The sequence below is a fragment of the Panthera leo genome, chromosome A3, assembly GCF_018350215.1.
Source record: "Panthera leo isolate Ple1 chromosome A3, P.leo_Ple1_pat1.1, whole genome shotgun sequence".
Classification (NCBI taxonomy): domain Eukaryota; kingdom Metazoa; phylum Chordata; class Mammalia; order Carnivora; family Felidae; genus Panthera; species Panthera leo.
In genome coordinates, this window is record NC_056681.1 from 31,243,326 (window position 1) to 31,268,736 (window position 25,411).

Here is a 25,411-nt window from a genome sequence, read left to right on the forward strand (position 1 = left end):
GGCCACTGAAGAGGCAATGGAGATTCCAGACTCCTGACTGGGCCACATTTGAGCTCCATCATCTCAAGAGGTCATTTAACCTGCTCCTCTCCAAGGGTCACGCCACTTCTAAGACCCTACCTTCTGTGAAAACACAAACCTATCCCCATAAACCAGGGAACAGGAAGCAGTTCTCCTGTGACCACAGCAGGAAAACTTAGAATCTGTTACAACAGCTCCACACAGACCATCAGTGGGATTGCCTCATTTCCTCTGGAAATGGAATAAAGTGGGCAGAGATGTATTCAGATAGTTACTATTTCTCAATACTCGAGGAGGTAGGAGGGCAGGAAGCTGAGGGGATCATTTATCTGAGGACTTCTTAATGAACTAAGAAGCAGAAGTCCTGGTGGAGAGGACAGGTGGAGGATGAAACTAGAGGAGTGAACAGATGACATAAGGAACAACAACAGTCAAGGGTCTGGCTGAGCCCAGAACTTGGACATGGGTGATAGAAAAAGTCACTCTGATACCTGTTTTCTCTCCAGCAGAGCATGACGGACAAAACAAAACAAAACAAAACAAAACAACAACACAGAGAAGTTACAACAGCAGGACTGTGCCACTGAGGAAGGCTGGGAAGTCACCCAGACAATTCAGTGAGGAAACCAAGATGTCAGCAAGAGAACAGTCACATGACTCCCTGAGGAGTCCGCAGCAGGTAAAAAGGGTGAGGAAGGGAAGTGGAAGCCAAGAGAGCACCGGAGTGCCTGAGGATCAAGAACTAGGAGATGAGAATGAGAGAGACCTAGGGAAGGACAGGATGTGTGCAGAGAAGACGCTCTCGAGCTCAAGATTCCACACGTGTCATCTGGGAGAGGACAAGGCCCAGGAAAGCGGAAGTAACTGGAAATAAAAGTTCCAAAAAAGATCCTGTGAAGGGAGGGTGAGGTTTGGATTGGAGGCGGGAGGAGCCAACAACACAGAGACAATGTTAGAAGACACAGCAGAAAGAAAAGGAGCAAGCCAGGAGGCAACATTCTCAAGGAACATTAGGAACGGTTAAGTTGGTAGATGGCAAAGGTAAGGGGAGGGCGGGGCCACAGACTGGTGTGGCCTTGAAAATGGCAGGCTTTGTAAAGATGAAGGCTGGAGGTCACCGTCCGCTGTTCTCTCCATCAGGAAGGAGGGCACATCCAGGGAATTCCTATTCACATTTGAGATCTCTGGTAAAATCACCAATTCCTCAGAAAATCCTTCCCAGACACCTCAAAATCAAAATCAAATCACACACTTTGCTTTGCCATCCCCTCCAAAGCAACAACCACAATTCATACCAAGTATCCCTCGTCATTCAAATGTACGCTCTTCTTGGGCTCACTCAATGAGAAATCCACATTTTTCTTAATCTACTTGGTTCCTAAGCTTTGGCTAACAAAAAATACAACTTCAGAGAATAAAGGATACATCTAAAATTTATCCAGAGAGCCACCGAATCAGGAAGGCTTCTGGTTCTCTGGTAAACTGGGCTTTAGAACACCTTAACCACACACACTTAAAAATAGTCTGCTTGGGGGCACCTGGGCGGCTCAGTCACTTAAGAGTCTCTTTTTTTTTTTTAATTTATTTTTTTAATGTTTATTTATTTTTGAGAGAGAGAGAGACAGAGCACGAGTGGGGGATGGGGGCACAGAGAGAGAGGGAGACACAGAATCTGAAGCAGGCTCCAGGGTCCGAGCTGTCAGCACAGAGCCCAACGCGGGGCCCGAACCCACAAGCCGTGAGATCATGACCTGAGCTGAAGTCAGACACTCAACCGACTGAGCCACCCAGGCGCCCCAAGAGTCTAACTCTTGATTTCAGCTCAGGTCATGATCTCATGGTGTGTGAGTCTGAGCCCCCCAACAGGCTCTGTGCTAACAGTGTGGATCCTGCTTGGGATTCTCTCCCCCCGCTCCTTCCCTCTGTCCCCTCCTCACTCACTCTCACCCTCTCTCTCTCAAAAAAAAAAAAAAAAAACAAAAACTAAAAACATAAATAAAATAAAAATTTTTTAAAAGTAGTCTGCTTGACTGTAAGAATTCCAAATACTGTCAAAATTTGCTTTTTATTTTTTCATTTAATGTGATTCTCACTGTATTGCTGACAGGAATATAATCATGTATAAGCTTTCTTATAAAAAATATGGAAATATAAAAGAGCATACATAAAATCAGAATCTACTGCTTGTAAATCATTCAAAAAATCCTAACACTACTGAATAATTGCTTAACATCCCTTCAATAGGCAGGCACTTGCATTAACTGCTGGTGGGAATAATAATTGGCTTAACATTTCTAGATGGTCATTTAACAACATCAAAAGCTCTAAAAATACACACAGCCTTTGACCCAATAATTCTATTCATAAGGAATTTAACAAAATAATTAAAATAGGCTCAATTTTTCATTATGAGAACGTTCACCTAAAAGAGTACACAGAACAATCCAGAACTGGAGGGGAAAATACTAATGTCTAAACTGGTTGGTTAAATTATGGATACATTCTTAGAATATTGTGGGGGCTTAAAATTTTGGTAACAGAAGTACCCACTGACATGAAAGATAATGTGTTGAGCGTGTCCCTGAAAGGAGGAAAAGGCGGGTTACAAAACACACTGAACACTTCCATTACAGTGTGTACATACACACATGGAAAACAGGAAAAACACCAGTGTTTGGTGATTTTGTGATTACCTCCATATGATAGGATGACTTTTTGCTCTTTTTTGATTTTTGCTTTTTCTACAGTGTGTGTATCATTTTAAAGATTTCGTTTTTTAAAGTAATCTCTACAGTTAACGTGGTGATCGAACTCAACAACCCCAAGATCAAGAATCGTATGCTCTATCGACGAAGCCAGCCAGGAACCCCTATTTTCATTTTTAAACCTTAAGTCACTGCCTAAGGACAGTACTAAAATAAATATGCAGGCAAGACAAACTAGGTGAAATTAAGGCACTCAAATCCTTGTAACGAGATGCTTAGCCCCTCATTTCCAAGGACTTATTGACAGCAGCTGAGTAACTAAAGAAACCAAAAGGTGTGGTCAGAAGGGAGGCACTCCAACCTTCTGCAAACTTTCAGAGTGGAGGACTCCTGATTTACCTGTATTTCCTCACAGCCCTGTATTCTCTTCAGCTACTTCCAAAGGCTGTTGTCATCTAAAGACAGTACTGTACTGCACTTCTTCACATGTTTCTAGGTAAAATTCTTCATTTTAAAAGAAATGAGAAATATTCACTGGACCCTAAAAAAGGGGAGCACTGAGTAATGAACAGAATTATTGAACCACTATGCTATACACCTGAAACTAATATAACACTATATGGTAACTACACTGGAATTAAAATTAAAAATTAAAAAAAAAAAAAAAAAAAAGAAGAGGGATGCCAGGGTGGCTCAGTCTGTTGAGCATCCAACTCTTGATTTCCACTCAGGTCATGATCTCACAGTTGGTGGGTTCAAGCCCCACATGGGGGCTCCTCACTGTGAGTGCAGAAACTCTCTCTGCCCCTCTTCTGCTCATGCTCTCTCTCTCTCAAAATAAAGAAAGAAATAAACTTAAAAAATTTAAAAATTTAAAAAAAGAAATGAGAACTATTCATTGGACCCTAAACTTCAATGTATTATAACCTAAAATTACATTTATATATAATGCAAAATTTATATTTAATATTTTTATGTATATAAGCATAAACATTAACTTATTAAAATCATAATCTAATATTATATCTAAAATCATAAGCTATAAAACATTTGTGATTCTTGGGTAAAAGAGAAAACTAGTTTAAAAAATCTGTATACATATATGTAAATTTTAAATACATTAAAAAAAATTTTTTTTTCTTCTCAAGCCAGGGAATAAATGAAATAACATCTAGAAAATACTGCCTTATCAAGCAAATTAATTGAACCGGTTCAGAACCATTTTCCAGGCAATGGGAAACCTCTCAATTTGACAGGGAAAAAAATGAGAAAGGGAAGCTGAAAAAAGCATCGTTTGATGATGAGTATGTGCTATTACACAGCCCGTGAATACAAGTGGTTGTTATGAAATACCCAAAAATCCAAAAGCTTAAAAGTTGAAAACACTACTTAATATACATAAAAACAATGTGGGCCTTGAGCCACCCAACCCAAGAGCACCAGCCCCATGGGACTACTAAGCACTTGAACCGTGGGCAGCCCAACTGAGATGTGCTGTTAAGTATAAAATACACATCAAACTCCAAAGACTTACTATGGGGAAAAAAAGCACATCTTACTAATAATTTTATATTATGTGAAACGATAATTTTTTAATATATTAAGTTATAAAACCTATTACTAAAATTAATATTACCTATGCCTTTTTACTTTGTTTACTAAAGCTACTAGAAAAATCACATATGTGACTCCCATTATAATTGTATCGAACAGTACCGGTCTAAAGAAAGTGGATACCAGGAAAAGAGAAAAAAGTTACTGCAGAGTACACAACCATGGTAATCATGATGAGACTTCCATCCAGAGAGTATGTTGTGATACTGATTTTACAAGCACACATGCACACAACACAGGCAAGGCCACGTATCTTAGCCCAAACATCAGAACGCTGTAGTACTATGCTCCACCACCAGTTCTGTAGCCTGCCCTCTGATGGAGGGGAGCAGGTGCCATAACCTAATTTCTCACACTCACAGCACCAGAAGGAGGGAGGGAGCCAGATGTGAGAAAGGCGAAAGCAGAAATCCACATGCTAACAACAAGCAGGAGCTAAAAGGTCATAAGGGGACCTGGGGGCTCTCCCCTAGAAGCTCAGAACCAGCACAAGAAACCTAAATAAAGCTAACAGGGTCTATCCATGGGGCTCAAATCCAGAGGGGCTTTGTAACTATTGAATTGCCAAGTTCTAGTTTTGTATGGCAAAACTAAAATAAAATACATGTATGAAAAAAAATTATCATTAAAAGGAATGGGACAAAGTTATTGATGAGATTTTTCCATACCAAACAGAAAGGCAGCAAAGGACTTAGGCAATTTATCAACAGCTGGTAGTAATCCAACACTAACACATTGATTTTAAAACAAAGCCCACTGAAAAGGCCATAGCTGTTCTAATGCTCTTGGAACCCCTTCATAGTAACGGTTTCATAGAAACCATCTTCCTTCCTTACCTTCTTATGCAAGCTCTGTGATCATCATCAGTGTTTACATAGGTTTTTGAAAGTACCCACTTTTCCCAGTAAATATTTAATTCTCTTGTTGCTACCGATCAAACTATAAACAATGCAGCATTTTATATAACATGTTTAGTTACGAGAAAGTGGGACATTGACGTCAATAGCACACAGTCTGTAAACCAAAATTACCAGACAGAGACTCTCAGAAATCACCCACTAATAAAACAGAGATTTCTCCTCACGGCTGAAAGTTTTTAATCCAGTTTCTATCCGAGTCCTTCCACATCTATGGATCAACTTCTAAAACGTGCCTGAAGCAGAACTGGGTATGGGGTCTGCAGGCTCCAGGCGCTGGGCAGAGCTGGTGTTCTTGGCTATGAATGCCCAGACAAGTGTATGCTCTTGAGAACAAAGATGAAAGGTACTAACTAGCAAACCTTCTCTTTTCTCAGTTTAGTAAACTGAATATTTAGGATCTGTACTGAAAAAGAAAAGGATAAATCAACCATTTGGCTAGTTTCCTGAACTGCCAAAAGTCTCAGCACTGAGATGGAAATGGATTATATGTGAAGCCATCTGCCATCTCAGTGGACAGATTGGGACAACGAGTCAATCATAGAGACATGATAGATATTTCCCAAACTGTGCATGAGCACTCGGAGAAAACAGCTCAATAGAGCCTGAAATGGTCAGAAATGAATTTGTGGAAATGGGATTTGGGGTCAGCAGGAAAGTCCTGAGTGGAAGGCCACCTTGGAGACCAAGGCAGGCAGGAGTACTGCAAGTCTCGAGGCCATGAAAACAGCTTAACCATAGCTCACAATGGGAGGTGGAGGACGAAAACAACTTGCAGGGTCAAAGGAGTCTCAAAAGTCCAATGTAAATGCAACATGGTTTTAATGAGACATCAGTTTCTGGGCAGGTGAGGAGAGAGAGTCCACCACTGGAAAAATCTCAAGATGGAAGGTCAAGAAGCTACTGTGTTAATCCAAGTATAAGGATCTTGGCAACTGGGGTGACAAAAGGGATGACAAAAAGGGACGGATAGAGTGAGTGATTTAAAAGAGAAAAAAAAAAAAAAATCAAAGATCGGGTGTCAAAGAGGACCTCTAGAAAAAGAACAAGTTTGTCTGTCTCCTTTAAATAAGTAAGGAAATGGGCTCGACAAGGCAAGTAACGAACGAGGTCTGGACATGCTAAATTTGAGCTGGGGGTGGCATGTACATCTGACAAGTGCCCACCAAAGACGAGAGATTTGAGAAAAAAGCTCTGTGCACAAACAGAGGAGAGAAAGAGATGTGTGAATTGAAATATAAAGATGGTTAACAGAAACTCTGAGAGCTGGGAGACCATGTATTCTGCAGGTATTCCCAGAGATATTCACCTCACCTCCCTTGTGGTAATAAATATTACTTTTAAGAAAGTATTATAAAAAGGCCCCAAAGAGCCAAAATAATGTTGAAAACGAAAACCAAAACTAGAGGCATCACAATTCCAGACTTCAAGCTATAAAAGCTGTAATCATCAAGACAGTATGGTACTGGCACAAAAACAGACATGTAGAGGGGCACCTGAGTGGCTCAGCTGGTTAAGTGTCCGACTCTTGGGTTCAGCTCAGGTCATGATCTCACAGTTTCATGGGTTCAAGCCCCACATTGGCCTCTGCACTGACAGTGCAGAACCTGCTTGGGATTCTCTGTCTTCCTCTCTCTTGCTGCCTCCTCACTCATGCGGTCTCTCAAAACATATAAACTTTTAAAAAATTATTAAAAAAAAAAAAAAAAAGACCAATGGAACAGAAGAGAAAACCCAGAAATGAACCCACAAATATATAACCAACCAATCTTCAACAAAGCAGGAAAGACTATCCAACTGAAAAAAAACAATCTCTTCAGCAAATGGTGCTGAGAAAACTGGACGGCACCATGCAGAAGAATGAAACTGGACCACTTTCTTAACCATACACAAAAATAAATTCAAAATGGATGAAAGACCTAAATGTAAGACAGGAAACCATCAAAACTCTAGAGGAGAAAACAGGCAACAATCTCTTCGACCTTGGCCGCAGCAATTTCTTACTACACATGTCTCCAGAGGCAAGAGAACAAAAGCAGTAATGAACTACCGGCACTTCAAGATAAAAGGCTTCTGGAGGCGCCTGGGTGGGTCAGTCGGTTCAGCGTCCAACTTTGGCTCAGTTCATGATCTCACAGCTTGTGGGTTTGAGCCCCGCCTCAGGATCTGTACTGACAGCTCAAAGCCTGGAGCTGCTTTGGATTCTGTGTCTCCCTCTCTCTCTCTGCCCCTCCCCTACTCACGCTTGCTCTCTTTCTCTCTCAAAAATAATGTGGAAAAAAAATTAAAGATAAAAGCCTTCTGCACAGCAAAGGAAACAATCAACAAAATTAGAAGGCAACCTACTGAATGGGAGAAGACATTTGCAAATGACATATAGGATAAAGGGTTACTATCCAAAATCTAAAAAGAACTTACCAAACTCAACACCCAAAATACAAATAATTTAGTGAAGAAATGGGCAAAAAACATGAACAGACACTTTTTTCAAAGAAGACATCCAGATGGCTAACAGACACATGAAAAGATGCTCAACATCACTGATCATCAGGGAGATAAAAATTAAAACCACGATGAGATACCACCTCACACCTGTCAGAATGGCTAAAATGAACAACTCAGGAAACAACAGGTGTTGACAAGGATGTGGAGAAAAGGGAACCCTCTTGTACTGTTGGCAATGCAAACTGGTGCAGCCACTCTGGAAAACAGTAAGGAGGTTCCTCAAAAAGTTAAAAATAAAACTAGCCTACAACCCAGCAATTGCACTACTAGGTATTTATCCAAAGGATACAAAAACGCTGATTTGAACGGGCACATGCACCCCAATGTTTATAGCAGCACTATCAACAATAGCCAAACTATGGAAAGAGCCCCAATGCCCATCAACTGACGAATGGATAAAGAAAATGTGGTGTATATATACAATAGAATACTACTTGGTGATGAAAAAGAATGAAATCTTGCCATTTGCAACAATGCCGATGGAACTAGAGTGTATTACGCTAAGCAAACAAGTCAGTCAGAGAAAGGCAAACATCATATGATTTCATTCATATGTGGAATTTAGGAAACAACAGATGAACATAGGGGAAGGGAAGGAAACATAAGAACAGAGAGGGAGGCTAACCCTAAGAGATTCTTAAATACAGACAACAAACTGAGGGTTACTGGAGGGGTGTTAGGTGAGGGGGATGGGCTAAATGGGCAACGGGCCTTAAGGAGGGCACTTGTTGGGATGAGCACTGGGTGTTATATGTAAGTGACAAATCACTAAATTCTATTCCTGAAACCATTATTACACTATATGTTAACTAACTTGGATTTAAATAAATATAAATTGAAAAAAAAAAAAAAAAACGTATTACATACAATTTGATGACAGCTTAAGACAACAACTTGGGGCGCTTGAGTGGCTCAGCTGGTTAAGCATCCGACTTCAGCTCAGGTCATGATCTCACAGTTTGTGAATTCGAGCCCCAAGTCAGGCTCTGTGCTGATGGCTCAGAGCCTGGAGCCTGCTTTGATTCTGTGTCTCCCTCTCTCTCTGCCCCTCCCCGCTTGCACTCTCTCTCTCTCTCTCTCAAAAATAAACATTAAAAAAAGAAAAAAGAAAAAAAAAAACTAACAACTTCACATAGAAAACAAAAAGTGGAAGAAATCCACAAATGTTCACGGTGGTGTCATTAGGTGGTGAGACCAAGGCTCTTCCTAAATTCTTGGAATTTCCCTTTAAGAGCAAGTATGGACTTTCTATTAGAAAATGAAAATAAATTTTTTTTAAAAAGAAATGATTCCCTTTCAGCATTTATAAAAGCTCTTATAAATGTATACCTAAATAATGAATGTCACTGTTTGTAAATTAATAGTAAATAAAAGTACCACTGACATAACTTTCTATACCCACCATACTGAATACATTTAGTTTTGACAAGACAACCTGTTTGCGAGAATGTTTATTAGGAGTATAAATTCTTGTAGCTTCCCTACGGGACAATTTGTCAAAATTAAAAAAGTAAAAATTCGTAAGCACTGTACTCAACAATTTTACTGTTAAAAATTTACTTATGGGTATTGTCCCTGAAATAGGTGCAAGAAATTTCACTGCAATATTGTTTGCAATAGCAAAAAATTTTAAATAACCAAAATACCCATCAAGCCTTGGGACAGGAGAGGAGCATGGGAGGAAATGCAGTGTAAATGTGCTTATTTAGTCTCACTACTTAAATTGAAGAATGCTTGAAAAAAAAGGAACACGTCTTCAATCTCTTTACCCCCGGGGTTCAGACCTGTGACCCAGACATGGAGCCTCAAAGGCAATAGGTATTCAAAAGTTTGCTGATTTAAAAAAGCCAAAAGCATGTAAAGGAAAAAGAAAATACTTACTTCATTACCTGTACATGGCAAGACTTTGCCTATTTTCTACTTTAATCTACTTAACAAGGAATTCGGCCTACAACAGCCCATTACCTTATCATTAGCATTAACCAAACAATTAATTATTCCCAGGATTGCATTTAGACCTTTGGCGACATGTACAAAGGGCGAGGTCAAGCACAAATGAATTCTAACACTAAAGGGCTGTCAGCACAACTGCATCATGAAATGCAGAACGAAAAAGATTAGGTTTCAGACGCACCTAAATGCCGTGACGTGAACCTGTCCATATGCTTTCCGTTTCAAGCCGCTGAGCTACATTTCCTGGTGCTGAATTCCAAGCTCGAAACCACAGGAGGATCCCGGTTGGCAGAGTCAAGGCCTAGCTAGAGAAAAACAGATGATCAATAAAAACAGAGTAATAATAAACCTAGCAGGAGGCACTCTGCATGAATGGAATCTACTTCTCATTCAGCTCTGCCCAATCCTAGAACTTGCTCTGTTGCTCCCTCATTCTTAAGGAGCATCTAGGAGTCCCCAGCCCATCCCCAGGCAGAAGCACAAGCTGCACCTTCAATCCCTTCAAAATTGGCTCTCCATTTGCACAAAATGTGTTGGGAGATGGTATTTTAGAGTATCTGGAAAAAGCAATTTTGTACTTAGTTGGGGGTTTTTTCCTTTTAAACTCCATATTCCCTAGAATAAGATCTCAATTTACAAAAAAAAAAAAAAAAAAAAAAGACAAAAAAACTTCTCTAGTATTCAATATGTGCCAAGCACTGTACTACACACTTCTTAAAATTAATAAAGGGAAGCCTCACTAAAGTTGAGTGGGGAAGAGACTAAGGGAAGCTAGAAGAGGGAAGCCACTACCAATCGGTCAATTACAGGAAATTGTCATCACAGACCCCAACAGAAGAATCTCTACAGGAAAGAATCATCAATGACAGGCCTCGACAGAGAAAGATATAGACTGCAGCTCTACAAGAAACTGGCTACCCTTGCAACTCAGCCAATGGCAAACCATTAGCCTGAATTAGTATTCTCCTCCAATGGGCTTTGTTCAAAACAACCCCTCCCAATTTTCTCCTTCTCCGTAAGATAACCTTCTTCTTTGTTGGACTTGCCTATGGCTTTGTTATAGCTTAATACCCAGGAGTTGTAATTCTTGGTTACTCCCAAATAAACCCATTTTTGTTGGTAAAATAACTTTTTTTTTAAGATTTATTTTTAAATTTATTTATATTTAGAGAGAGAGAAAGCAGGGGAGGGGAAGACAGAGAAGGAGAGAATCCCAAGGCTGTCAGCGCAGAGCCCAACACAGGGCTTGAACCCACGAACCGTGAGATAATGACCTGAACTGAGATCAACAGTCGGATGCTTAACCGACCGAGCCACACAGGTGCCCCTAAAATAACTTCTTTTTAAGGTTAACATTATTTGATGGGATCCAGAAGACCACCAACAAATCCAAGGCTAGTGAGCAAATATGCACCCATACCCACAGAGCTCACTGCTTTCTTGCCCACCCTAAAATTTTTCTTCTGGATTTTGAGCTCCACTCTTGTGTTTTAAGCTCTCCAGGAATTATTCAGAATCTGTTTTAAGGCTTGGTCCTTTATAAGAACACTCGTTTGGCCTTTGGTCCAACTCCTCTTAAGAACTAGGCCATTCCTAATAAAACTGCTAGTCCTTGGCCCAACTTCTCACGAACAGGGCTGTGCCTACCGGAACAGAGCTGGCCTTTGCTCGGATTCCTTTTAGAACCAGATTGATCATACCGTTTAGGAATCTTTCTTTCCTGCTCTAGAAAAGACAGACAAAATAAACTGCTAAGAAGTGGGATCCCAGTCATCAAGATGTTTTGAGGGTGACCCCTCTTCTGGCACCCTGGTCAGTTCCTCTTCACACACACAGTAGTTTAAAACTCCAATGGCCATTGCAGGGAACTCGCCATCTCTCCAAACTTACTCTTCATCAAAAGTAAATTGGACAGCGCCGCCTGAGTGGCTCAGTCAGTCAGTTAAGTGACTGACTTCGGCTCAGGTCATGATCTCACAGTTTGTGAGTTTGAGCACCGCGTCAGGCTCTGTGCTGATAGCCCGGAGCCTGGAGCCTACTTCTAATTGTGTCTCCCTCTCTCTCTGACCCTCCCCTGCTCACACACTGTGTGTGTCTCTTTCTCAAAAATAAACAAACATTAAAAAAAAAAAAAAGTAAATTGGATAGCCATGGCTCTAAAATTGTCAAAACTGAATGGGATGCCTACTTTGGGATTGTGAAGCTTCGGAATTCTGAAGCTATAAGGAATCTAAAATTGCCTCTCTGCAAAATACAATTTCTAGACTAACAGAGACAAACAAAGGAAAGAAAGGGCTCCTGAGGCCTCTTTCTTCCCTTCCTGTCTTCTAGGTCTCAGGATGTACAGCAGCTGTCTTGTGTTCAGTCCCCACCTTCACTTAACTTTTTTCTCTGAACCTCTCCCCACTCCCTTCTTTCCTGAATCTAAGAAAACTGCTCCTTTAAAATTAAGTCTTCTGGATCTGAATAAACCCCAAACTTCTTATGTTCCCTGGACCAAGGCCAAACTGCGAGCCAGAGTTGAAGAGTTTCCGAAAGTGACTCAGGACCCACGTTTGCTGGAGAATTTAACATAGTTACTCTAACTTAACCACCCTGCTTTCTCAGATCTGTATCAGTCAGGCCATGTGCTTGTTGGTGAGGACCAGGCCTAACACGGGATGAAACTAATCCCATAAGAACAGCCTAAAGGATTCAGAGAATTAACCCTAACTTTTGGCAAGATGCTAGAACACTCACTGGAAATCTCCATTGAGCAATTACAGTAGATTTCCTAAGACTGTTGACTGGAACAAAATTCAGGCTTCACAAAAAAGCCCGATCAACCTGTTCACGACCATTCTAATCAACTCCAAATGATCTTTCAAAAAGATTCTGGTCTTCCTTTAGAGGCTGAATCCAAATGGGTAGCATTAAGTGCATTTACTAACAGGCTGAACCAGGATCTTCTGGTTAAAGGACCAGCATGGAATGGGAAACTGTGCCCACTCCAGAATTAGCTAGCTTGGCAAACCAGCTCACCCACATGCTAGAGGAGTCAACTCAAAGAAAGACCACTAATATTCTCAGTTTTCAACTCTGGCAAATGAAGGTCCCTAAACAGAACAAAACTCCCTGGCTTTCTGCTATCACTGCAAAGGGCCAGGGCACTAGAAAAAAAAAAAAAGACTGTTACAAACATAAGCATTCCAGAAGCCTTCAGCCCTCTAGCCAGCCTTTCCACTGTCCTCCTAATTCCCAGTGATGGGACTCTGAGGACCTACAAGGGCTCTTCCCACTTCTCCCCGTTAACTGGCTTGGAAAAAATACTCTCCCGACTGAGAATGAATCTCTTTGTCTTGGTGACCCCAGAGCTGCATTCTCGGGGCTCAACACCACTCCTATAAAGCAGGTCCTGTCTCAGAGCATGAAAACAATTCAAATAGAGGGGGTCTCTCATAAACCTCAACAGGTTCCTGTCTGCACCTGCTCCCATTTGTTTAGGCCTGTTGAGATTCCCATTCTCACCTCCTTAAGTTTCTCTACCCCATTCATTTACTGGGCCAAGATTTCTTAGGAAAGTATCATGCCAGAATTTCTCCCAGAAAAAAGAAATAATTATAGAATCAAAATCGCCAACCACATGAATTAAATGACCCTTCAACATCCCTGATGGCACTATAATAGAGTCTGGGGACACTGATCATTTATCCCTATTAGATCAGCTACCATCCTCTTTATGGGCAGATTCCCCAACTGATACTGGCAGAATTCACAGTGCACCCCCCATCAAGATTCAAACAGATCCCTCAACACCTCTCCCCAGAGCTAATACCCTATAAGTAAAAAAGCCCTTTAAGACATCAAGCCCATAATAGGAGACCAGAGACTCAGGGCCTTTTTATCCCCTGCACTAGTCCCTGTGATACCCCCATTTTATCTGTCAGAAGACCCAGTGGCTCAGGATGGAGGTTAGTCCAGGACCTCAGAGCAATAAATAACACTATTCCTTGGCACCCCATTGTTCCTAACCCCCACACACTGACATCCATCCCCACTGAAAGCAAAGTTTTCACTATAATTGTTCTATACAGTGCACTTTTACTATCCAGTTGACAGGGATAACCATTGTCTTTTTGCTTTCATTTGGGAAGAACAGTACTATACCTGGACAGTAATGCTCCAGAGTTACAGAGAGAGTCCTTCTTAACTTTTTACAAACCTTTAAAGCTGATTTGGAAGATATAAAATCTTCTGCAGGCTCTGGTTGGTTACAACATGTAGATGATTTGCTTCTCTGCTCCCTTTCTCAAACCTCTTCACAGGAGACAGCATTCACCTGTTAAAACTTTTGGCCTTAAAAGGACAAAGTCTTTAAAGAAAAATTGCAGTTTGCTCAAGCTAAAGTTCATCTGAGGGCACCTGATTTCAGAACAAGGCCTACACTTAGATCCAGGTAGCTTTCGTGGCATCCTGAACTTCCCAAAACCTACAACTAAATGCCAATTACAAAGTTTTCTTGGACTGGCTGTCTACTGTCGAAATTGGGATTCCAAACTTCTCTCTTACAGCTCAAGCTCTATAGGCTTTACTAAAAACTGACAAACCTGACTGCGTCATTTGGAAAGACTGAGAAGACCTAGCTTCGGAGACTTCATAAAGAAAAGTCTAATAAAGCCTCTTGCCCTCAGAGATCCTAATTATCAACTCCCCTTTTCTCATTGTTTGTGAGAGGGAAGAAAATGCCCTTGGAGTACTTGCCCAAAAACATGGGGGACCATCACTGACCCTTGGGGTCTTAGAACCAAGCACTGGAGCAGCCCATGGCCAGGGATCTCCCTCCTTGCCTCAGGGCCATTCCTGCCACTGCCCTTCTAGTTAAGGCCCGTGAAGGGTCACAGGCCTCCCTCTAAGCACACTTGTGCCGCGTACAGAGAAGCCCCCCTAAATCCTCACCACTGCACTCATCCAGGAGATCCCCCTAACTGTTCCTCATATAACTCCTCCTCACTGCGAGAACCTTAACCCTGCTATTCTCCCTCCTCCCTGGCAGAGACCACTCACAACTGCTTCAGATGGACAGATCACCTCTTGACTCCCTGTGACTGTTTATAGGAACCTCCTCTAACCGATGCAGATTTTTCATGGTGTCCCGATGGTTCCTACTTAAAGGATGAAAATGGCAAATCCTGTGCTGGGAATGCTAGCGTGACTCCTTTTGAAGCCACCGAGGCAGCACTTTTACCTTTCGCTATCTCGGCCCAACAGGCCAAGTTCTATACTTGTACCTTGGCCAAAGGTAAAACCACAAACATTTATACCCATAGCTGATATACCTTTGAGGTAGCTCAGGAGTCTGGAATGGTACCCAACAATGAGGTGCTCTCACCTCCAATGGGGATAAAATTCTAAATGGTTCCTATGTCCAAATCAAATGCCACACTTTGGCCAGATACTCTTTTATTAAAGTTCCTCAGCATTCTAGACTCCACTCTCTGGAGGCCAAAGGAAACCACCTCGCTGATATTTCCACCAAAGCACTGCTCTCAAAGCAATCAAGAGCCAAACCTCTGTCACAGTCCAAAGGGATATTCTCCCAAATGAAGATTTTGAAAACAGACCAGAAATGCCCAGTAACTGGCTCCAGAAAAGGAAAAATACTGGGAACCTAATCACTGTTGGTTTGATAAAAAGAACTGTGGGTTAGACCAAATAATCTGGCCGAATTCATGGACCAATATTGGTGGGGAAATAAAGCTACAAAAGTGTCTATCCCACTTGTCCCATGCATCCAAAACACAACGCAGAAAAAAGTGCTCACACCGCTCATTTTAAATTACCTAAGGGGCCATTCAAGTTCTGGTAAATGTATTTCATACAGCTACCCCGATCTCATGGATTTAAGTATGTTTTAGTAATGGTTTGTAGGTCTTCTCACTGGACCAAAGCTCTCTTGTAGACAGACCACTGCTACTTGTGTAGATAAAATTTTGCTAGAAAAAATTATAACGGGACACCTAGGTAGCTCGGTCGGTTGAGTGTACAACTTCGGCTCAGGTCATGATCTCATGTTCCGTGGGTTCAAGCCCTCCATCAGGCTCTGTGCTGACAGCTTGCTCAGAGCCTGGAGCCTGCTTCGGATTCTGTGTCTTCTCTCTCTGCCCCTCCCCCACTCGTGCTCTGTCTCTCAAAAATAAATAAATGTAAAAAAAAAGATTAAAGAAAAATTATACCAATGTGGAGAAGCCCTCTTTAACTTCATAGTCCTCAAGGAACCCATTTTACCAGGTGCTTGAATAAGTCTGCACTGTTTCACCAGTTTTACAATACTCACTGGGCAATACCATTCTCAATCCTCAGGTTGGTCAAATGCACTAAGGACACTATTAAGACTCAATCAGCAAAGTTTATAGAGACCTCCCATATCATCTTGGCCTAAAGCATTCCCACTGGCTGTTCTTAACTCAGATTCACCCCTTCGGAACTCACAGACTTTTACCCTTTGAGATAGTCAGAGAAGATCCAATGCACTTGGCCCCTGACTCCTTTGACCCACAATTAATAAAGATACACTTCGGGGACGCCTGGGTGGCTCAGTCAGTTTAGTGTGCGACTTTGGCTCAAGTCATGATCTTACAGTTTGTGAGTTCAAGCCCTGTGTCTGGCTCTGAGCTGACAGCTCAGAGCCTGTCAGCTCAGAGCCTGGATCCTGCTTCGGATTCTGTGTCTCCTCCCTCCCTCCCTCGCACTCTGTCCCTCTCTGTCCCTCTCTGTCCCTCTCTCTCTGTCTCTCAAAAATAAACACAGACACAAAAAAGATATACTTCAATATTGTAAAGGCCTAACTGCTCCTACTAAAAATAACCAGAAGATTGATAGAGCAATTTCACCATGCACTCTTGAGAGATGAAGACAAGTATCACACCTTAATGCCTGGGTGGCTCGGTTAGGCATTCGAATCTTGGTCTCAGCTCAGGTGATGATCTCACAGTTTGTGAGTTAGATCCCCACATCAGGCTCTGTGCTGCCAGTGGGGAGCCTGCTTGGGATTCTCCCTCTCTGCCCCTCCCTTGCTCACATTCTCTCTCAAAATAAATAAATAAATAATTATTTATAATTTTTATACTATAAATTTTTTATAATATAAAAAAAATTTATAATTTTTATAATCAAAATTAAAAAAAAAAAGAGAAAAGCATCACACCTTGCAACTGGAGATTTTATCTATTAGAAAAGGCACCTCCAGAAAGAGTCTCTTCAACTTCACTGGAAAGGCCCCTCTTACGTACTGCTAACCAACCCTTGTGCTGCCAAACTCCAGGGAATAGACTCTTAGATTCATGGACATGTCTAAAGAAAGCAAACTCTGAGTGGACCTACACACCATCTGATGACCTGAAAGTAAAGATTTCCCTGTATTGAAGCAGACAACATCTGAGGAGACAGCTTCCTCAAGAAGCCAGGTCTGTTAGAAGGCTCAGGATACAAAGTCTCTCTTTTTCATTTGGACTATTGTTAACCGACTCTGGATTCTTTTCCAAAACTCGTGGTTTCTGAATTTCAGTTTTACTGTACTATTGACACATTTGGTTAGAACAGTTTTCTTGAGATAACAATATTGTCTTAAAATGTCTTTGAAGTTTTGTTGTTTTGCAAAAAGCCCACCAACTGCTGCTTCATGCTTATACCTGCACTGTATCTTCCCAAATGTACTCGGTTAATTCTCAGATTCTCACTATTCTGCTTTCATGACTGCTCAACGGGTGACTCCTCATCTGCATACAGGACTCTGGGTTTGCCTCTGGAGGGGGATCTTTTCTCCCCTAAACTGGAATGAGTGCCAATGAATATTTTTAGTTGGCTACTTTCAGATCTAGGATCCTGTTTTAGAACCACCACACAATTTGGAATTGTCACGTTACTTTTGATTCCATACTTGCTGCCTGTCAAACTTTTCTAACAACGTACCCAAGAAGAGATGATCTCCAACACTTACAATTGTGCTAAATATGGACTAGAAGTAGGAGGTACCTGATTGTTCTCCCTGCTCCTCCTCCTTGTTACTCAAATGTGACCTCAGATTTCCAATCCAAATAATTTCCCCCCAGTGTGGGACATTATACCCAGGAAAGGTCTTTCCTAGAACTGAGGGACAAAAGAATTAGAAAAATCAGACTCTTGATCAGCAATGCTTTTGGAGAAAGATCATGATCAAAAGGGGGAAAATGTGAAAATTTATAAAGGGAAACTCAATAAAGTGGAGTCAGGAGGCTAGAAAGGGAGCCAGTACCACTGAATGTCAATTGCAGGAAGAACTGTCAATTACAGCCCCCAACAGAAGAATCTCAACAGGAAAGAATCATCAATAACAGACCCCAACAGGGAAAGATGTACACTGCATCTCCCATAAAAAAATAAATAAATAAAATAACCACCCCCCTGGGACTCAGACAATGACAAACCCTTATGACCCTGGATTCCCACTTTTCTCCAATGGATTTTTCAAAACAACTCCCACCTTCCTCTTGTTTCTCTGTAAAATAACCTGTTCCTCCTTTATCTGCTGGGCATAGCTTGCATGTCCAAAGTTGCAAGCCTTGGTTATTCCAGAATATATCCATTTTTGCCGGTAAAGTAACTTTTATTTTTAAGATTAACACATCATACCTGCGCAATATCTTCATAACCACCCTCCGAACTACTGGGTCCACACTTTACAAGTAAGAACCCAAGAAGGGAAAGGCCTGGTCTGGGTCCTGGAGCTTCTAAGATAGATGACAGTAGGGGTCAGAGCCCATTACACCCATGACAACGGAGCCCTCACCTTTATAACTCTACATTGCTTTCAGTGCCGCCACTAGAATAAACTGCTGATGCTGTTTTTAATAGGGAAAACAGAAGAGACAATTTGATTTCTTAAAAATCACCTTCTTTTAAAGCGTCTTACAAATGTATTAATATACATCGGAAGGATGCTTATAAAAAAGCTGGGTCACATTCCATTTTTTAGGCTGGGTTATCAATAGGTACACAGATACTCATTTTCTTGTTTATTAAATGAATGTGTTTTTTATACTCTTGTACCTATGCAGAGGCATCACAATAAAAAAGAACCCAGAGCCTGACCTGGGGAGCTATCTCTGAAACAGCTGGCAAGGCACCAGTCACCAGCCTGGCCCTCCATTATAAAGAAAAATACAAGGGTGCCTGGGTGGCTGAGTTGGTTGAGCGTCCGACTCGATTTCAGCTCATGATCTCGCAGTTCATGAGTTCGAGCCTTGACATCAGGCTCTGTGCTGACAATGTGGAGCTTGCTTGGGATTCTCTCCCACTTCCTCTGCCTCCCCCCACTCCCTCTCTCAAAATAAACAAACTTAAAACTAAAACCACACAGGTGATGACAGTTTAGCCAGATACCAACAAGTTCTTTTTGTTAGAAAAGGTTAGCTGTGTCTACGGACATACCACCCTGAACGCATCCCATCTCGTCTTATCTCGGAAGCTAAGCAGGGTCGGGCCTGGTTAGTACTTGGATGGGAGAAAAAGTTAGCTGTGAGTCAATTTTTTTTTTTTTTTTGAATGTTGTGACTCTTCCAACTCCACAGTCTGTTTTGGAGCAAGTTAGCATCACAATCACTGATCTTCTAGAGGTAGATAAGCAACACAAATGCCATCAGACTTGTACCATCCAGCCTTCAATAAGCCTCCAGTGATCCTATTTTTTTAATTTCAGAAACTAAACATTGGTCTTTTGCTATTTGGAACAAAAAAATTACTACTTATTTTAATTGATTAGAATATGAATGGAGAAGTTATTTTTCTGTTGCTAAAACATTTTGCATTCAAAGAGGAAAAACAAGGTAATTTATTGCCCAAAATAAAATCTTCATAACCACAAATCTATTTTAAGCTATGTTTATTAAAAATTTAGAGTCAGAAGGGAAGCACAAAGGCAACTTCCATCAATGAAGATTAGTCAAGAAGAGAAAGAATGGAAATAACAGAAAAAAAGTAACAAAAGAAAAGCTTTAAAAGAACAGCTTATTTTCGGTTAAACTGAAATTATATATTTTGTCCTTTGAGAAATGCAAGTTGCACAATATGTATAGTATAATCCCATTTTTATTAAAAGTGTAATTATACAGAACATATTTGTGGACATAAGAAAGGGCTGGAAAGAATAAAGATCAAACTGCCTTGAAGTATAGGGGGTAAAAAAGGCTGTGTGACTTTCAAAATTTGCTTTATCCAATTCTGACAAGTTAGAATTATTTTCCAACACGTGTATGCTTCTTTTGTAAATCCTTTAAAACGCTAAAAATAAAAGAAAAAAAAGTAAGAAAAAAAGGTTTCCATGAGGGCAAAGCTGCAATTAACAAAATCACTTTAGCTGGAAATCAAGAGAAAAATTATAGAAGGGTGAGTCCAAGTACTATGACCCCATGAAGATTTGTTTTTGGAAAGTATTTTTTAAGCTGATTAGTACAACCAGTGTCTGGAAGGACTGGCTTTCTACTTCACTGGACGACTATCAGAGACCAAAACACAGAATTGGGTCATAAGTTTTAATATTGGAAAAATACAAATATATTTTTGAGAGGGGAATTAAGCAGGAGGAGCCGAACAGAAACAAGACTGAGTTATCAGGGCGCATCCTTGAACTTCTGTCCTGGCACCAGCCAGCACCCCTCCCCTTCGTGTGCCACCACACTCGACATGAAGACCTGCCCTTTGCACGCAAGGTTACAAGGCTGAGATCAAAGCCCGGAGCCCTGTGAGCAGCTCAGAGGAAACGTCACTTAGGAGCTCAATGACGCACCACCTGACTGTCCCCCACAAAGGCCACTGTGAACGCACAAGAAAACATTCACAGGGCTTCTCTACATTCTTAATTGGGGCGTGCAAAGGTACTAAATGCTATGATTTTCAGGCTTTGATTTCACAGAGGAAAAAAAATCCAAAAAATTGGGGGAGGGGGAATAACATCCATATTCGTATAACTGTTATCTCTATATTTTAGCATTTCCTTAAAAAAGGATGTTAATACTTTACAAGCAGGAAGGATATAGCCCTGGGGGCCAGTACCATTCACAGGCCAGAAACTAAGCAACCAAATCATTTTGTCAATTTAGTAAACGCCAAAAAAGCTGACAAATACCTACCTACCTAATTCAAAAAAGAAAAAAACGACTTCAATGAAAATTAAAATACCTGTGGAACAGGACAGCGAGTATCTTCTGAAAGCAAGGGCCAACACAAGATACTACATACCCTTCATGCTTCTACATGGAATTTGTATTTTTTAAAGGACTTAACAAAGGAAGCACATGTATGTACCCCAAAATCTAAATGAAATGGACAATTTTTTTAGGAAAAAAAAAATTTTAAGCCTGAATAACAGTAAACGAATAGACAAAATTAAAAAAGCAAAGACCTAGGCTTGAAAAAGGTGCCAGGCTCATACAAAATTCACAGGCCAGTTATATCCTATCCTTTCTGGTAAAGAAATAGGAAATGGGAAACCTTCCCAACTCCTTCTGGGAAAACTGACAAGCTAACAAAGAAAGCACAAGAGAAGAAAACTGTATGTTAACTTCATTTGCCAGTCCTAGATTTTTTTTTTAACGTTTGCAAATTTGACATGCAAAGAATGACATCTGGTTTCAATCTTGATTTCTTTGATCCATGTATCTATAGTTCTCTTATGAACTGTAAAGTGCCTTTTGTCCACTTTTTCAGTAGGCTTCCTTTTTTTTCTCATTCATTTGTAAGAGCTCCTTAACAAATTAAGGACATTAATTAACCCTTTGCCATGTTGCAAACATTTTCCCCAGAAAAAAATAAATGACTGCTTTTTCCTCTCTGTCACTTGAAATAAAGGATTTATTTATTTATTTATTTTTTTAATCTCTCTAAAGTCAAATCTAACATCTTTTTGCAATTGCTTCTAATACTTTCAGGCTTAGGAAGTCCCTCATCATTCCAAGATCAGAGAAATATTCGCCTTCATTTTCAGCTAGATGTTTTTGGTCAAAATCATTTTAAAATGTTTGACATCCACCCCTTTAAAAATGTATATCCAATAAAATCACTGTTCTAAGAAAATACCTAGTGAGTACAATTATAGTCACTTTAGTTGTAGAACAAGTAAATGCCCAATATTTAAGGGCTGGCTAACTAAATGATGACAAGAAAATGCTTTATAATAAAACACTACACAGCCATTCAGGAAAACAGCCATGCTCTATTACTAAGGTGTGGGGGGGGGGGGGGGGGGGGAGGTCAGAACATACCCCATTTTTATATAAAAACTACACTTATGTGGTAAACCAGGCAGTCTAAATACTCTCCCTAAATATTAACGGTGATCCTCCCTGGGTGTCACATTGCATGTGAGGTCTTTTTTTCTTTAACGTTTAGTTATTTTTGAGACAGAGAGAGACACAGCATGAACAGGGGAGGGGCAGAGAGAGAGTGAGACACAGAATCTGAAACAGGCTCCAGGCTCTGAGCCGTCAGCACAGAGCCCGAAGCGGGGCTCGAACTCACGGACCGTGAGATCATGACCTGAGCCGAAGTCGGACGCTCAACTGACTGAGCCACCCAGGCGCCTCGAGGTCTTATTTCTTTATGCTTTTCTGTTTCACATTACTAATGAACATGTATTTGTGATTAGGGGGGGAAAAAAAAAAAAGGCTTGAAATTCAAGAATACACATACAAAACAAGATAATTTTGCCCACATGCTTAAGTTGCAACTGTCTTTAAAAAAAATTAAAAATGCCTTTCACTTAACATATTTAATCCCATATTACAAATAGGATAATAATGACTTCATTCAAGAAGAATGGAGGCTTGCCAATCTTCCTAATTACCCAAAGATCTAAGGAGCAATGTCTGATCTATGTTCCTGGCAAAATGACCAAATTAAAAACACAGCCCAATGACAATTATCAGTGGTAATAAGTCAAGCTCAGCTAACACAAACGGTTCCATTTTCCCCTAATAAACTGTGCCTTAGTGCGTGAACAAGTACTGTGCTTCCCTTCAGACTGGATGTGCCTGTATCTTCTAATGACCCAACCTCTCTCTGAAACCCCCTATTCTCTGCCTGTTGGTGCCGGGTGTTCCTTAAGCCACCCAGCCTTGACCGCTCAAAGGGACTCCCCTGCTATCGCTCCTCCCATCCTGTACCCATTTCTGGGGCCGCATCACTGTGGAAGACAGGAATAATTTGGGGGCAGAACCAGGAGTGTGGGTGAAGAGGGATGACAAGGTTCTCCAGGAACCTTGCTAACCCCAAAGCTAATTCCAAAACTCCCTAAAACTTCTCCAAAGTGTCTAAGAATGATAACAGATAATGCCTGTAATCAGATTAAAGTAAATCAGGGTCAGAATCCTGAACTCAGAACCAGGGAAGACCTGTGGAGATGGTGATGCCAGGGTCCCAGCCAGGCTACTTCTTCCCAGGTGTGCCTCAGTACCCTGCCCAAGATGGTGCTCGATAAAGGTGGGTGGGAGAACGAACACAAAAGGTAAATGAGAAATCCCACAGACCCACCAGCCAAGGGCAGTAAGGGGCACAGAGGGGAAGCAGAGACACAGGCCCAGAGAGAAGCAGAACAGATCCCAAACCAGTCTCATTTCTCAGTAGAAACTGTGGGGAGGCACAGAACGCACCCAGCACCTGCTCTGAGCCCTTGCCACAGGTTATTAACTTTCTGCCCACAACTCCACGGGTTAACAAGACTAATACTACAAACTAGTTAGGACAAGTGTTTCCAGAGACCTGGAATACAAAGGAAGTCTGTATTTTGGAAAAAGCCTAAAGGATATAATTAGAAAGAGTCACTTGAGGCTATTATTTAAGTATGATGCAAAAGTCTCAATTTTTTAATAGTACTGGACTTAAAAAGGAATTAAAGCACAGGAGCTCCATCAACCCCAAACAGACATCATACATACCCAAAGGGAAAAAGCACTAACCACCAAAAGTGTCGAAATATTTTTTAATTTGAGTGGAAAGCTCCTAAGTGACATCTAGCCCCACTTTCTGGCTGTTTAGAATAACAGCACCCAACTGCCAGGTGATCCCACTTAAAGTTCTCATTTATTGGGACAAGGATGTTGAAAAATCTCCAAGTTCATTTTTAACTTTTTAAAATTCAGCTGATTATTCTCCTCATACTTTGACAGGCAGATGTGAAATCTAAAAAAACTTATTTTAGGCAAAATCATATCCTGACAGATTTTTATTCATCTTCAAGAAAAATATTTCATTTGAAACTTTCAAGTCTGAAAAATGAGATTTTTATTTTGAAAACGGAAGCCCCCAAAATGATCTACAAGTAAAACTTCTTGAACGTATCATAAAATTACAAGACAAAATGGGAAACATATTTGCAACATTAATTAAAGTGCTAATATCCTGGTTGTAAAAAGAACTGCTATAAATCACCAGGAAAAAGATGAACACAAAACTAGAAAAATTGGTAAAGGAAATCAATAAGCCGAACAAAATACAAATGGCCCAAAACCTAACGAAGAAGTGTTCAAACTCCAAGTTATCAAAGAAAAGCAGAATAAACAATGATTCTATTCTCCGGCCAAATTGGTAAGAAAGAAAAAAGAAAAGGAAAGAGAACAGGAATGTTCAACTATGGCAATAATTCCCAGTCCGTTAACCTGGATGCATCTTATGTATGTAACAAAGCCTTAAAAAATGCAAATGATGTCCCTTCCAAAAAGTAGTCTAAAGAAATAATCTGAAAAATGCACACAGATTTCCATACAAGGCTGTTCACTATTGTATTATGTTCCCCACAGCAAAAAACGGCTCATAAGCTAAATGCCCAACAATAGAAGGATTTGTCAAATAAAACATGATGCATTCAGCACAAATGAGCTGTTAAAAGCCATGTTTTAAAGGGCTATTTAATGATTTAGTCATATGCTTAAAGTACATTGCTAAACAAAAAAAGAAATTGGTTTAAAAAGGCCCCGTATCTCTACTTTAAAATACAAATATGCATGTGCGCTTATAAGTACACAAACAAGAAAATTTTACTTTCAAATAAACCAGAAAAAAATTCAAATGAGTAAAATAAGCTAGTTTGTGTGTAAGTGTTTTCACCACAGTCCTAATTTCCCTTAATATTCTAAGACAGGACACCAGTTCCACTTCAGATGGCGTTTCAGTAATTCTGACCATAGCTTTATACACTTCCAACCAAGAAGTAATTCTAGCCAAGAGCTTCAGTGTTCTTTAAGGGACAATCCCTAAAATAGCTGTGCATTTCCTCCATATTCTTCTCAGATCAGTCCATTTCCAAAGGCAAAAGACACAAAAATTCCTGAGAAATGACCCTTTCCAGGGACTGCTCTATTCTTGCTCTCTATACAGACCAGAGACAACTACCCACACTGAGAAGTCCAAAGCAAAATGATTTCATTTCTCCAGAGGACAATGTTAGCGAGCAGATTAAGAAAAAGTACACAGACCTAACACATTCCTCACCTAAGTGACCAAATGTTTCACGCATGTGGCTCTGCAGCTATAGTATGCACATTCCCATACCGTAATATGTTCAGCCAACTACGCACAGGCTTTAAAAGGGGTATCCATATGCACTTCAGTTCTCTTACTGCAATGGTTCTCAACCCTGGCTGCACACTGGAATCACCTGGGAGAATTTTTTCTCTTAATCTCAACACTCAG

General features: G+C 40.6%; 1 protein-coding gene across 7 annotated transcripts in view; it reads right to left on the minus strand.

The window, feature by feature from the left end:
- Positions 1-25,411, minus strand: part of SLC23A2 (solute carrier family 23 member 2) — a 133,121-nt gene that overhangs the window by 96,579 nt on the left and 11,131 nt on the right. For 3 of the 7 annotated variants that reach the window (XM_042931562.1, XM_042931555.1, XM_042931560.1), the window contains exon 2: positions 9,897-10,020. The exons of 1 other annotated variant lie outside the window; for it this stretch is intronic. The gene's annotated coding sequence lies outside the window, so the exon portion shown is untranslated. Of the gene's footprint in view, positions 1-9,896; positions 10,021-13,916; positions 14,047-25,411 lie in introns of those variants that run through there. 3 more of the 7 variants (XM_042931559.1, XM_042931556.1, XM_042931558.1) reach the window with 2 other exon arrangements.